General features: G+C 39.7%; 1 protein-coding gene and 1 long non-coding RNA gene across 2 annotated transcripts in view; one reads left to right on the plus strand and one right to left on the minus strand.

The window, feature by feature from the left end:
- LOC105728241 (uncharacterized) overlaps nt 1-3032 on the minus strand; it is a 28158-nt gene extending 25126 nt beyond the window's left edge. The window contains exon 1 of the long non-coding RNA XR_001109980.2: nt 2754-3032. This is a non-coding gene — a long non-coding RNA (uncharacterized LOC105728241). The remainder of the gene's footprint in view (nt 1-2753) is intronic.
- Nucleotides 3033-9549: 6517 nt separating this feature from the next.
- GAD1 (glutamate decarboxylase 1) overlaps nt 9550-13840 on the plus strand; it is a 75656-nt gene continuing 71365 nt past the window's right edge. Inside the window, exons 1-3 of the mRNA XM_021668989.2 lie at nt 9550-9565; nt 9770-9818; nt 12028-12176. The gene's annotated coding sequence lies outside the window, so the exon portion shown is untranslated. The remainder of the gene's footprint in view (nt 9566-9769; nt 9819-12027; nt 12177-13840) is intronic.

Below are 13840 nucleotides of genomic sequence, written 5' to 3' on the forward strand. Positions count from 1 at the left end.
AAAATTTTATAAAGTATAAATATATATTTATATAATATACATTTATAATTAATACAAATATATATTATATACTTTGTTATATATATAAATATATATAACAAAGTATATAATATATATTACAAAGCATATATATATATGCGCACAAAGAGAATAGAAGGAAAAATAGAATTATTGACTGAGGTTATTACTGAGAATTCTGGGTGGTTTTAGTTTTTTCTTTTGTGTTTCTCTGTATTAGTTTTATAATCAGAAAAACAGTAAAAGTGATTTAAACATTTTTAACATAATGCACTGCTATTCAGATCTGTAATAAAAATGGGTCCATTAAAAATCAGGGAGTTAGCTGGGCATAGTAGCTCACGCCTTGTAATCCCAGCATCTTGGGAGGTCAAAGTGGGTGAATTGCTTTCTCCCAGGAGTTTGAGACCAGCCTAGGCAACACGGTAAATCCTGTCTCTATAAAAAAAGAAAAAAATAATATCAGCCAGGGGCAGTGGCCTGTGCCTGTAGTCCCAGCAACACAGGAGGCGAAGGTGGGAGGATTGCTTGAGCCCGGAATGCAGAGGTTGCAGTGAGCTGAGATCAGGCTACTGCACTCCAGCTTTCCAACCTGGGCCACACAGCAAGACTCCGTTTCCAAAAAATATCAGGGAGTTTAAGGAAACGTAGTTGTGGGATGATTCAATATTTGTATAAGACTGGCTCTTCCTCTTCACTTTGTTAGAACAAATTCTCACTAGATAGACACTTTTGGTAATTTATTGAGTGGTGTAAATGCACAGGCCAGGGCTAAACTGTGCTTTATTTCCGAGTATAGCACCAATAATAACTCTGCACAAAAGTTAGGTGAATTATTTCTCAAATTCTATAAAGATGAAATGTAATGCTTTTTTACCAGAGAGAAGTAAAATAATCATCATGGGTTCAAATAGGCACTGGGCCAGGCACTTTACCTAATGATCTTCAATTCTTACAGCTATCCTGAAAGTACTTTTTTTTTCTTTTCTTTTTTTTTTTTTTTTGAGACTGAGTCTCACTGTCACCAAGCTAGAGTACAGTGGCGCGATCTCGGCTCACTGCAACCCCCGCCTCCCGAGTTCAATCGATTCTCCTGCCTCAGCCTCCCAAGTAGCTAGGATTACAGGCACGTGCCACCAGCTAATTTTTGTATTTTTAGTAGAGACGGGGTCTCACTCTGTTGGCCAGGATGGTCTCGATCTCTTGACCTCGTGACCCACCTGCCTCAGCCTCCCAAAGTGCTGGGATTACAGGCGTGAGCCACCGGGTCCGGCCCAAAAGTACTTTTACTTATATACAGAATATTATAGTAGAAGTAATAATAATATCTGAGTTGTTGATGAATTGTCATGTGCAAGGCTCTGTGTCAGGGGCTTTATTTTCTCTCATTCCATGTTCTGAGCTACGGGGGCAGGTAGTGCATGTATTTCCACTTGGCACTTAAAGACCTTGAGGCCCAAGATGGAAGCCAGATCGCTCTAACCACTCTCCGATGTGGAGAAAATACTTTTATTCTCCAAAGTCATGAATCCTTTTTTTTTTTTTTTTTTTTTTTTTGAGGCAGGGTCTCACTTTGTCGCGTAGGTTAGAATGCAGTGGAGCAACGAAGGCTCACTACAACTTCGACCCCTTGCTACCCCACCCCATCCGGGCCATCATGCCCAGTTAATTTTTTATATTGTTTGTGGAGACAAGGTTTCGCTATGTTGCCCAGTCTGGTCTGCAATTCCTGAGCTCAAGTGATCCATACACCTCGGCCTCCCAAAGTGCTGGGATTACAGGTGTGAGCCACCGTGCCCGGCCCATTAATCTATTTTTGCCCCCTTTCAGGAACAATAACTAAACATTAAAAACACTGCATTCTACAAATGAACTTGAGCTTCTCTGTTAGGGAGAAGAAGAATAGGTAAAGAAAGTAAGTTTAATCAGATTTGATGTTTTCTTACACTTCCTTGGAGTAGAACAATGGGAATAGCCAGTCAGCCATTACCCCATTCATCAGTACTAAGCAAATTCAACACAACAAATGTTTTCAAAGACATACTCTTTTCCTTGTTTAAACTAAAAGTCCTCAATCAAACAAGACATTTTCTATGTAAGGGTGTTCCTGTAATAGAGGAGGCAGTGGCTTGCTATGTCCTTATCAAACTAGGGACGTATTTGTCAATGATTCCATTGAGTTTTTATTTTATTTTTTTTTTTAACTTTCATTTTGGCATTTTTCCCTTGCCTCCTACCTATCATCAGGGGCTCACAGGAGATTTAAAGAATGAATGTGAACAGATGACTAAAAGAATTAAAAAATAACCGCGTCTCTGTAGTCTCTTGGTTCCAGAAATGGTCCAACTGGTTCTATTTTTATTATAATAAAAAAATTTTGCCATTTATTAAGCATCTTCTACATGTCAGAGCTTTATATGTTTCTATGTCATTTTAACTTCACAACCATCTACCAAGGTACATATCCTCAGCTGGTACCAACCCCAGAGATTAAATAGGGAGTACACCAGATAACGTGTCTACCATGTGAAGCCGAATCCAGATTTGAGTCCAACAAACAGGCGTCCTTCAAAACATGTTGCCTAGCAACAAATGTATTCTAGTTACTTCCGGCATCCCAAGTGGAGAAAACCAATTCCTTCCTAGAACCCAAGCTTGAGGTACCTTTAGAATTCTCTAACAGAAAAGCTCCCCACCCCCTTCTGTGACCCAAGCAGTTACTTAATAACTAATACCTCCCATTGGCCAGAGTGGCCAAGCAGCAGCTCCGGCAAGCCGGGTCTCTGGTTCTAATCACTTGAACCTGACTTCTGGGAAAACTGGCGTCCAGCGACTCCGCCGGGAGGCTGTCTTCTTGGGGCGACCTCAGGTTGGGGGACGAAGTCCTGGAGGGGACACTTGTTCATCCACAACGAGAGACATCTCTCCCAACTGAAGACTCTTACTCTCCAGGTTTAAAACTCAGGCCACCCCGCCCCCTTCCCTCTCCCTCGCTTAGAATTAGGTATGGACCCTAACTTTCCAACCCTCTTTCCTTTTCTGGCGCTCCGGAAGGTAACCGGTGCGCGTGCGCACGTCCGTCCGAGGGTGTGTGCGCCCAGTTCCCAGCGCCGCAGGACCCCCAGGACGGCGGGGCTGTCCTTCAGCCCGGCCGCCTGCCCCGCACCGCCCCCGCGGGCCTGCTTCCCAGCCCCGCCCCGGGCCCTCTTCGCCCCGCCCGCTCCGTCCCGCGCTCCTCACCGCCCTCCAGTTTCGGTCCTCCCCGTCCTCGCCGCTCCTCGGCTCCCCAGGCTGCCCCGACTCCCGCCCCCGCCCCGCCTCGCCCTTCCAGGCCCTACCCTCGGCGGCTGGCCCTGCTTCCTCAGCGCGCCGTACAGTCTCCACAGCTAGACGGCGTCCCCGGCGCGGATCCCCGAGCCCCTCCTTGGCTCCTCAGGCTGCCCCGACCCCCGACCCCGTCCCCGCCCCCGCCACCTTCCCCGCCCTCGCCCCGCCCTTCCAGGCCCTACCCTCGGCGGCTGGCCCCGCTTCCTCAGCGCGCCGTACAGTTTCCACCGCTACGCGGCGTCCCCGGCGCGGATCCCCAAGCCCCGCGCGAGCAGCTAGCCGGGCCGATTCTCGGTGTCTGCCCTTCGGATGGTCGGCTGGAGAGGGCCGCCAGCAGGTAAGACGCGCCGAGGCCACAGCCGGTCGCCCTCTCCCATCCCCGGGTGCAACCCGACCCAGCCCCCCCAGCAGACCTCCCGCAAGACCCGGCGCGCGAGACTGCGGACTGCTCTACCACTCCGGGTTCGGGCTCTGGGAAGGGAGGATACGCGCAGCTGGAGTGAGGAAGAGCTGTGCGTGTCTACGCGGATGTGGAGATTACTGGCGGTTCTGACAGCCGTGTCTACACCACCATGCTTTGACCTGCCGCTTCACACACACCAACTCCTTTCCCCCAAATAACGAAGATGGCCCGTCCCATCCCAGGGCTTCCCTCCCCCTCCCTCAGTCCTCGCCCTTGCCCAGAATTCTTTTACTTATTTTTGGAAAATTAGTTAAGACATCACTACTAGCTAGATAAGACTTAATCGGCCATAAAAATTTCGATGGAATTTGGACAAACCATTTCTATTCCCGGGCCTTGTTCTCATCTTACGTAAAATGAGGGCTTCGGACAAGGAATCGCTTCCACAATCTAGTCGTCAGCCTTCAATGAGATGATGAAATTGACTTGAAACTTCCAAAATGTTGATATTGTTGTCTTTTGACTACTCAAGCTATTCTACACTGAGCCCCTGTAGCCTTTAACACATGGGATAATGATCAATTTATTGTTTGGCATAGGTGTATTGGCTGAATCTGGTTTTACCCCAAGAGAACCCCGGAAGTTTTTTTTTTTTTTTAAATAAATCTGAAAAGAACTCTGGAACTATCTTTTAATATGTTTTATTTTCCTAAAAACCAAATGCAATGATCCTCAAATCCAACTTGTTATTTTTTAATTTTTATTTTGTTTTTGTGAATTGAAATTGTTTTGGTTTTTGTCATCTCTGGAAAACAGCAATAACAACAGCATTCCTCTTTAAATGTTGACTTCCAGAACTGAAATTCCAGCATCTCTGAAGGTATTTCACTGCACCCACTCCAGAATTCCAGAGCTTTCTACCTACTCTCATCAGTTGAGCCACATCCTCAGTGTTTTCTCCCCTCTTTGCCCCATCCAGTTTCAGTTCTGCATTTAGAACTGCCTTCATTTGTGATAGTTCACCTTCAGGACTGGCCTCCCTAGGCTGTAAATATTAATAATTGTAATAGGAAGAGGCGTTATAGTAATTGTTCTAGCAGGAGATAAGTGCTACTATTATTATTCATTAGTAGCTAATTATTTTAACCCTTGCAATAACTCTTTGAGGTAGGTAGTATTTTTATCCACACTTTGCAGTTAAGAAACTGAATCAGAGAGGTTAACGAATTTGCTCAAGATCACACAATTTGCTGAGATTTGAACATAGACAACCTGACTCCAAAGTCTGGACTCCTAGCACTATATTACGCTGTAAAGGAAATATATAAAATTTATAATTAGTCATTTTAAAGAATGAATGTAAGTGATAGATGATCTTTGAAACCATTTATATACATATTTGAAACTATACGGTAAAATATGGTCCCCGCATCATGTAATGTTTCCCCCACCAAGCTCCCTGAGGATAGAGGATAGTGAGTGCTTAATCAGCTCTGTCTTTCCTTCTCACAAGATTTACAGGGCCTGAGCGTGTAGCTATCTATTTATTCATTCTGCCTATTAGAATACAAGGTAGCTTATAAAAACCAATAGCACAAACCAGTAAAATAATTGCATAAGTGGGATAAAGAAAAAACATGTAATTTCTTCCAATATTACAAGAGAAATCTAAAATAAAAGTTTCTGAAGTTTGAATTTTAAATGTTGGTAATTCATGTTATAAAAGATTTTTGTTGTTGTTCCAAAATCTGTGGAGTTCAAATAATACCAAGTGGGGAGGTTCAGAATCTTGTGGCCTCTGTTTGCATGACTTCTAAACTACAATTTCTAATCTTATGGCCAATTTGTTAATCCTACAAAGGCAGTCTTGTCCCCAGGCCAGAAGAGGGTTTGCTTTGGGAAAGGATGGTTATCATCTTTGTTTCAATGTTAACTGTAAACTAGTTTCTTCCCAAAGTTAGTTTGGCCTATGCCTAGGAATGGACAAGGGCAGCTAGAAGGTTAGAAGCAAGATGGAGTCAGTTAGGTCAGATCTCTGTCACTGTCATAATTTTCTTACTGTTACAATTTTTGCAAAGGCAATTTCACCTCTGTTGGTCCAGTTTTGCCCCCACTGCCTGCTGATTCTCCTTAAGTATCTCCAGCCCATGAGCCCAAAAGAAAGCATTTGATTGATCCTGGTAATCAGTATTCCTCAGTTTGGGCAGTATGGGAAATTACATTGTAGCCTCTTAGAGGGAAGCATTTGTTATAGTACTTTGAAGCTTGCTCTATGACATACATATAAGAAGTTAGTATCCATTTCACCTGTAAGATTCTGAACTTCTCAAACTAGAATATCATCTTTGTGTCCCCAGAGCTTAGCACAGTTATATCTGACATGTAGTAGGTGCTCATCAAATGTCTGTTTTATTTTGTATTATTTGTTGTCTTTTTCTTTAGCGACAGAGTCCCATTCTCTTGCCCAGGCTGGAGTACAGTGGCACAATCATAGCTCACTGTAACCTCAAGCTCCTGGGCTCAAGCCATCCTCCCACTTCAGCCTCTTGAGTAGCTGGGACTGTAGGCACACACCACCCTGCCTGGCTAATTAGTTTTTTATAGAGGCAGAGTTTTCCTATGTTGCCCAGGCTGGTGTCAACCTCCCATCCTCAAGCTATCCTCTGGCCTCGACCTCCCAAAGTGTTGGGATTACAGGTATGAGCCAGGACACCTGACCCAAATACCTGTTTTAAATAGACATTGAATAGTGTATGAAAAGTTTGAATTCTCATGACTGTGTTGTTCCCATTGCCACAGGGACTGATAAAAGATAGTGACTTTATCTGTGTTCTGAAATAGTCTGCTTCTTCCCTGGAGTCAGTGATCTTTATAAACAAGTATCAGTACTTTAGGGCTTAGGTAGTTTTTAAAGTTAATTAAAAGCTCTCAGAGATAATCTGCTTGTCTCAATTGCAGTAAAGGCCCTTTTTTGCTTTCTTAAGTAATTTTAATTATCCCTATAGGACATCTTTCCAAACTTTTCCTTTAGATAAAACATTAAATTGTTTAAACAGTGTCCTTTGTACATGCCAGGCTCTGTGCTGAACACTTTACCCAGATTATCCCGTTTAATCCTTATAATGATCCACCAAAGGTGGCACCATGGTGGTCCCCATTTTTCAGATGGAAGAATGGAAACTTAAAGAAGTTAAGTGATTTGTCCAAGCTCACCTGGGAAGTGACAGAACTGGGATGTGAATCTAGTCTCTTTTACTCAAGAGCCCCATCTTTTGAGTATTACTCTGTACTGCCTCCCAAGCAATTCAGTTTTGTGAAAGGAGATGAAATGGACATTTCCTAGCTAATGATAGAGCCAGGCTAACTGAGCGTGGGTCTCCATCAAGGGCGGGGATCTGTTCATCCTATGTTTTCACCAGGTGAAAATGGTAGGAGAATTACATGCACGAATGTTTCATCTAGGTGAAGAGTAGAATGTTGCAGTCCATGAAGTTCCTAGAGCTAAAAAGGAAAGGACTGCTCTAAATATAAAGGTGGGCCAGTGCGGTGGCTCACACCTGCAATCCCAGCACTTTGGGAGGCCTAGGTGGGAGGATCGCTTGAGGCCAGGAGTTCAAGATGAGCTTGGGCAACAAAGCGTGACCCTGTCTCTTCAAAAATTAAAAAAATTAGCTGTATGTGGTGGTGCACACCTGTGGTCTCAGATATTCAGAAGGCTGAGGTGGGAGGATTGCTTGAACCAAGGTAAACGAGGCTGCAGTGAGCCATGATCACACCACCACACTCCAGCCTGGGTGATAGAGTGAGACTCTGTCTCAAAATAATAATGTTATTAATAAATATAAAGGTGATGCTCTGTGGGACATACAGGTACCCACAGGATTGTGGAAATCTGTGAAGTGAAAGTGTGTCTCAGGAGAGATCATGTTAGATTTCTTTTGTTAAGGCCTTATTTAGTTCATTATTGCTTTGTTTCCTCTTTGGAGCTTTACTGCCCTAGAGAATCAGAGGAAACTCATTTATCCTGGAGTTTGGTCTTCCTTAACTGTGTTTCCCCAAAACATGCCGTGCTGTTCTGATAGACTTTAGTTCTCTGTGAACATCTCCAAGAGAGCTAATCGAATTAACATATGTAATGTCTGACTTTGTCAGGGTTCCCCAGAAAGCAAAGCCTGAGGTAGAAGTTTATGTACAGCTGCTTTATTAAGGAGCATAAGTCAATGTGAGGGAGTTGGATTTAAAAAAATAAAAATACAAAATAATGACACTTCCCTTTTATTGTCCACAGTCTTGGCCCTGAATTTTGTATTCCAGAAATCCCTCAGTAGGTAATAATTATGACAATTTTTAAAATCTGGCTTGGGGCATGGGAACAAGTGTTAGAGGAGTGAGCAACATGGGTTGTTACTTAGGAAAATTTTAAGTGTGGCCACTCCCATACTTGAAACAAAAACTTGTTTATTTTTCTCTTAACAATGAGAATGAAATTTATCCAGATATATAAAGGGTTACATTATAGGAAAATCAGTCCTGTGATCAGGTAACTTAGAAAGGTAAAAATTCATAGAGAAAACTTTGTACCTTTATATTAATAAACACATGAGAACTTACGAGATAAGGATTGTATTTTAAAATCAAAGTTTATTTCTCTATGTGTTTGTTTAAATAATACTTTATTTAAAATATCACATATTGAAATACTATGGAAGAATTTTTTCTTGTTCTGGTCACATGTACTCTAAAAGGTGTTTTTTATTTTTTATTTTTATTTTTGGAGACAGAGTCTCTCTGTTGCCCAGGCTGGAGTGCAGTGGCACAATCTCGGTTCACTGCAACCTCTGCCTCTGGGGTTCAATGTATTCTCATGTCTCAGTCTCCCAAGTAGCTGGAATTACAGGTGCCCGCCACCATGCCTGGCTAATTTTTGTATTTTTAGTAGAAATGGCGTTTCGGCATGTTGGTCAGATTGGCCTCAAACTCCTGAACTCAGGTGATCCACCCACCTCAGCCTCCCAAAATCCTGGGATTACAGGCATGGGTCACTGCGCCTGGCCTTAAAAGGTTTTTTTTTGTTTTTTGGTTTTTCTTCGTGACACCAGTAAACTGAATTTGGCAGATAGTTTATTTACATGTTGTGTTGTGTTTTGTTGAAGTAGGGAAGAGAAATGGTGTAAACATGAGCAAAGATGATGATTTCTAGGGTTATTTCCATAGGAAAGCAGAGTTCTTAGCCAGCTGTTGATTGTATTTAGATCTAGATTTAAAGTCCAAGTTACGTAAAACCAAAAAGATAACAGAGAATTAAAAGCTTATTTAATGCATCACTTTTCTTACATGCAAAATTATTCTTATAGCTCTTTTTAAATAAACTCCAAGGTGAGATGGGAAGAAGAGGAAAACTTAATTTCTTTTTCTTTTTTTAACTTTTACTTTAGGTTTGGGGTATGTGTGAAGGTTGGTTATATAGGTAAATGTGTCACGAGGGTTTGTTGTACAGATTATTTCATCACCCAGGTAGTAAGCTTAGTATGCCTTAGTTCTCTTTTGTGCTTGTCTACCATCCCTCCCCTTCCCCCGAGAAGACTTAATTTCTCTAGATTTTTTTCAACTAAGTTTCATAATCTGGAAGAATGAGGTTTTCCAGTTAGAATGGAAATAATTCTACTAAATACTAAAACAAAATACATGCTTAATACCTAACTGACAGACTGTGTTCTGTGTTCTATTTGTATTTAAAATCTATACAAGTGTTTAGAGACTTATGAAGAAAATATTTTGGTTTTTGCAGGAATTCTGTAGACGAGAGAGACTGTAAAGGTAAGGTGAGAGTATACAATTTGTTAAGGATGTTTTGGGTCTATTTTACCATCAATTTATATAGTTTTAAAATAATCAGCTTTAGTATAAAATTGCATTTTATTCTAGATAATAGAAATGTTTACATAAAGGCTATTAGTAAATTATTTCAAATATCTGAGACTAAAATAATAATATTAGTTTTTATTTCTGCTTCTATTTTAGACGACAAAGAACAAACAGAATGTCAGATTGCTAATGTTTTATCGAAAGGGTAAATGATTTATTTCTTTGAAAGAGTATGTTTAACCACTATTTTGTCTTAAATATTAAGAAGAATATTGGAATGTTGAGTGTCATTGAATGACTTAGCAATTAAATCCATCATAATTTTGCCTATCCTTTTAAAAATCCTAAATATTTGCCATTTAGAAATCTATGTTAGGGACATCACTGTTAATAAAATGCTGGGAGTATTTTTTTCTCTTTCAGAAAAAGTGATGATTGAATCAAATAAAGCAATGTCAAAGTAAGAAGATGTCTTTGTGCAGCTGACCTCTCCCATGCCTTTTAAGCAATTAGAACGAGATAATGCAGCCATTTGTCACCCAATTAAATTTGAAAGGCCAGAAATGCATGGATTAGCCCTTCAGCTGTTGCTTCAGTCAAAGCAATTGTTACTTAGATAGAAGGACAGTTAAAATGAAAAATGAATTTTGATTAAAATGTAGAAGTATAGATAATATTCACTTCTGCTTTAAACACTCTGTATTCTATATTTTACTTGTATCATAATTTTCATTGCTCATTCCTATTTCCCTTTGATACTTATTCTTTCAGAATATTTCTTCAAGCGAATATTTACTTTAAAATTAAATTATTTACTATAACATGAATTGTTACTACTCAATAAAGAAAATAATTACCTCAACTAGTTAAAGAAACTGGTGTTAAAAAGAATTACATTACATCATTTCCAGCCTTTGGCTAAGATCAAGTGTAAAAAAAAAACAGTGTGTTTCATTAAAATTACTATAGACATTTCCAGTTATTCAAATACCTAGAACTATACTAGCTAAATTTCATTTTTTAAGGATGTAACTTAGTGAATATGTAAGTACCACATTTCATTCTAAAGCACACATTTTTCATATTTTAACATCTCTTACAATCAATGTCATCTTACACTTATGTTTGGCAATATTTTTTTCTTTTTTAGTGTACATGAAACAATGGTGTGTTTTATAATAAATAGATGGTATCTTAGACTGAATGAAATACTGTAATTCAGGGAAGAAAAAAGACATCAAAGCCCTTTTATGTAGATCAGCTTTGAGAGCATATAAATTTTAGTAATCACTGGTTCGGTGACCTTTTATGTAATAGGAGTCTAATCCAGAGAAGGGATTGTAAAGAAAAAAAGAAAAAAAAAATAGGAGTCTCACAGTCCTGGAAACTGAATATTTCAGTGATTCTGCAACTTTTCATATGTAGAGTTTCTTCTTGGATGCTTTCTTTCACAATTAGAAGATTGAGTGGGGCAGAGGCAGAATAAATGTAAATCATCTTTGCTGTGCGTTTTTTATTTCCAGAGAAGGGCTTTGCTGTAGCCACATATACTAGGGGAGTACAGATTCCATTCCCTCTCATATTTTAAGGAGCTAACAAGCTGGTCAACCTATTTGCTAAATCAGTGCAGAAGACCACTAACTTAATTCCTAATGTTCTGGATTCACATTTCCATGAAGGAAAAATCAGAGCCATTGTAACATTAGGGAACAAATAATACTTCACATCTTTTCATATATTTCCATGCAAACTAGAAGGTGAATTTTAAAAATTGTTTGAAGGAGACAAATTGAAAGGTTCTTGATATCTCAAAAAAAGAGACGGGTTGTTGTTTTTTTCCACAAGCATAAGTGCCTGTCTTTGTGAACAGAGGGCATCACATTAAGAATTCCTTGTTTCAATGTGATATTTACTAAGATGAAGCTTCAAGTTTAAAGATTAAAAGGGAGAGTTAACCATTTTTAGTTAAGCTACTTAATGAAAAAGGCTATTTTATAATATGACCAAGGGTAATATTAGTGTTGGAATCTGCATAAGTGTAGCATTTAGCAGTTACAAAAATTGATTTATAAACTTCAAAACTCCAGGCTAATTTTCTTAGTTTTAGTCCATCATATCACTATGATGTACCAAAGACATTTCTATAACTGATTATTTAAATGCTCTGTTTAAAGAACTCTGAAAAGAGTCTAAGAATTGTTATACAATAACAATACCGTCAGCAATAGAATTTTAATCATCAGTAAAATAATTTGTAATTCTTTTCCATAAAGAAGATACTACATTTTACCTATTTAGTTTATTGTTGGCATATTATATTGTATGTTTGTATTAAATGTAATGTGTGTGTTTAAAGCATTAAACAGAATTATGAACTAAGAAAATCTTTTTTCACTGTCTACTTTAACATATAGGAAGGAAGTCCCTTCTAAGAATATTGAAAATAAAGTCTCTTTAAAGAATACTGAAAATAGAGTATCTTCAAGGAGTATTGAAAATAAAGATGTCTTAACAAATCTACAGTCTGACCTACCGTCATCTTCCTGCTTAAAAGAAAGCACAGGTAATAACATTTGTTTCATTGAATTAACTATGGCTTCTAATTGAACCCTCCTTTTCCACCACCTTTGGGAGCTGACAGTTCTCTAGGTCTGGGGCAGGTCATGAGACTCAGTGATATTTCAAAGCCATGTTCTGGGTGATTCTTATATTCAGTCAGGTATGAGATCCATGGATATACATTACATAAGATGATAATTACAGAGTATTAAATCCTAGAATGAATTAAAATACCTATGAAAGCATTAACACGCTCCATTCATTTAACAACAGTTGAAAGCCAGAGTGCTAGGCACTAGTTTGGATACAACAGTTGGCAAAATACGGAAAGTCCTTGCCCTTATGAAGCTTACATTCTAGTAGAAGACAGACAGCTGACTATTGAAAATAAACAACAGGCCAAGTATAGTGGCTCATGCCTGTCAATCTCAGCACTTTAGGAGACCAAAGCAAGAGGATCAGCCCAGGTCAAGCCCTAAAGTTTGAGACCAGACTGGGCAACATAGCAAGACCCCATCTTTACAAAAAAATTTAAAATTAAAAAAAATTGCCAGGCATGCTAGTATACACTTGTAGTCCTAGCTACTAGGAAGGCAGGAGGATTGCTTGGACCCAGGCGTTCAGGGCTGCAGTGATTATGATCACGTTCCTGTACTCCAGCCTGGGTGGGTGACAGAGCAAGACCCTGTCTCAAAAAGAAGTTTAAAAATTTTTTTAAATAAAAATAACAACAGGCTGATGCATAGATAGTAAGTTATCTGAGTTGATTGTTCGTAATCAGCTACAGAAGTCACTCGTTTTCCTTTTTTCCCCTTCTCACTACTGGACTTGACTAGTCTAAAAAAAAAAAAGTTAAAAACACAAACACTGTAATCCTAGCACTTTGGGAGGCCGAGGCAGATGGATCACTTGAGGCCAGGAGTTTGAGACCAGCCTGGCCAACGTGATGAAACCCCATCTCTACTAAATATACAAAAATTAACCAGGTGTGGTGGCAAGTGCCTGTAGTCACAGCTACTCGGGAGGCTAAGGCATGAGACTTGCTTGAACCTGGGAAGCAGAGGCTGCAGTGAACGGAGATCACATCGCTGAACTCTAGCCTGGGTGACAGAGCAAGACCTTGTCTCCAAAAAATAAATAAATAAATAAATATAAATAAAAACCCAAACAAATAAGCAAGGTAATTACAGGTTGTGGTAGGTGCTATAATGTAAATAAACAGCTCCTGGGAAGAGGATTGCTTTAGATATAGGGATCAGGAAACTTCTCTTCTGATGCTAAATGTTTGTGAAGTGAATGAGATAGTTCCTGTGACATCACAAAGTGCCCCTAATTCCTCTTTACGACTTCCCTTGGTGACATCAGTGTGTTGAGTCAGTGCACAGGCTGGGTGCACACTGGACCATCAGGGTGATTGTGAGCTGATGGAGACTGTAAATGAACCAGAAACAGGCAGATGTATGGCCTGAATATCACAACCATCACACTCTTGGAAGAACTTGATACTCCTTTTCAGGATAGCACTTTGGGTTTAGAGTCAGGAGTTTGTTGTAGATTCATAAGTTTTATCTTTTTTTTTGATCTGTGTTTTCTTAACATTGTCTTCTGTGGAGCTCTCCTAGATTTCCTCATTTTCTTCTTTCTACCACAAGTGTGTATACATTATTT

Source organism: Aotus nancymaae, unplaced genomic scaffold, assembly GCF_030222135.1.
Source record: "Aotus nancymaae isolate 86718 unplaced genomic scaffold, 86718_ANA_hifiasm-v0.15.2.pri h1tg000008l, whole genome shotgun sequence".
In the NCBI taxonomy this organism is placed as follows: domain Eukaryota; kingdom Metazoa; phylum Chordata; class Mammalia; order Primates; family Aotidae; genus Aotus; species Aotus nancymaae.